The sequence below is a fragment of the Schistocerca cancellata genome, chromosome 12 (genome assembly GCF_023864275.1).
Source record: "Schistocerca cancellata isolate TAMUIC-IGC-003103 chromosome 12, iqSchCanc2.1, whole genome shotgun sequence".
NCBI lineage: Eukaryota > Metazoa > Arthropoda > Insecta > Orthoptera > Acrididae > Schistocerca > Schistocerca cancellata.
In genome coordinates, this window is record NC_064637.1 from 39,804,187 (window position 1) to 39,805,145 (window position 959).

Sequence of the window (959 nt, forward strand, 5' to 3'; positions counted from 1 at the left end):
AATCCCAAAGAAAGCAGGTGGTGACAGGTGTGAAAATTACCGAACTACCTGTTTAATACGTCTTCGCTGCCAAATACTGCCACGGATTCTTTACAAACGAATGGAAAAACTGGCAGAATCCGACCTCGGGGAAGATCAGTTGGGATTCTGTCGAAAAGTTGTAACGCGCGAGGCAATACTGACCGTACGACTTATCTTAGAAGATAGGTTAAGGAAAGTTAAACCCACGTTTCTAGCATTTGTAGACTTGGAAAAAGCTTTTGACAATGTTGACTGGAATACTCTCTTTCAAATTCTGAAGTGGCAGGTGTAAAATACAGGGAGTGGCAGGCTATTTACTATCTGCACAGAAACCAGGTGACAGTTATAAGAGTCGAGGGGCACGAAAGGGAAGCAATGATTGAAAAGGGAATGAGAAAGGGTTATAGCCAATTCTCCAGTGATAAAAAGTTTCATAAAGGTCTGATATTACATGTAAAGTTTGTTGTAAACCACTAAATGCTGATTGAAAAAACAGGTGGGCTACACTTATTCTTCACCCCAATCCCAACCCCTTTGATAGGTAGGTATATATAAAGTAGCCTATGTTTTAACTCAGGATATAAGCTATCTCCATTGTAAATTTCGTGCAAATCCATCCAACTGTTTCATCGTGACAGACTAAGAAACATACTAACACACACACACACACACACACACACACACACTAACGTGCCGGCCCTGGCCGAAGTGGCCGTGCGGTTTTGGCGCTGCAGTCTGGAACCGCGAGACCTCTACGGTCGCAGGTTCGAATCCTGCCTCGGGCATGGATGTTTGTGATGTCCTTAGGTTAGTTAGGTTTAACTAGTTCTAAGTTCTAGGGGACTAATGACCTCAGCAGTTGAGTCCCATAGTGCCCAGAGCCATTTGAACCATTTGAACACACTAACGTGCGCATTTATAGTGGTTCTAGGCGCTTC